Consider the following 223-nt stretch of genomic DNA (forward strand, 5'->3'; position numbering starts at 1 on the left):
TTGAAGGAAAAGAGGAGCAAGAAGCGATCTACGTACTCTTGTTCTTCTGCATCTGAAGGTTCGCTCTAATTTTCAAATCAATTTTTTATTGTTTATCTTTTTCTCCTTTGAATAGCTTTTCATCTTCCTTGGTAGATTTTTTCCATTTTTTTTTATTTGGGTGATTATATTTGGGTTTACCTTAAAATTACAGATGAAGGTAGGGAGAAAAGGCAAAGAAGAG

General features: G+C 32.7%; 1 protein-coding gene across 1 annotated transcript in view; it reads left to right on the forward strand.

Moving 5' to 3' along the window:
• Positions 1–223, forward strand: part of SCI1 (splicing regulatory glutamine/lysine-rich-like protein) — a 3556-nt gene that overhangs the window by 223 nt on the left and 3110 nt on the right. The window lies entirely within an intron of this gene.

The sequence above is a fragment of the Theobroma umbraticum genome, unplaced genomic scaffold, assembly GCF_002168275.2.
Source record: "Theobroma umbraticum cultivar Fairchild unplaced genomic scaffold, ASM216827v3 scaffold_69.0, whole genome shotgun sequence".
NCBI classification, from domain to species: Eukaryota; Viridiplantae; Streptophyta; class Magnoliopsida; order Malvales; family Malvaceae; genus Theobroma; species Theobroma umbraticum.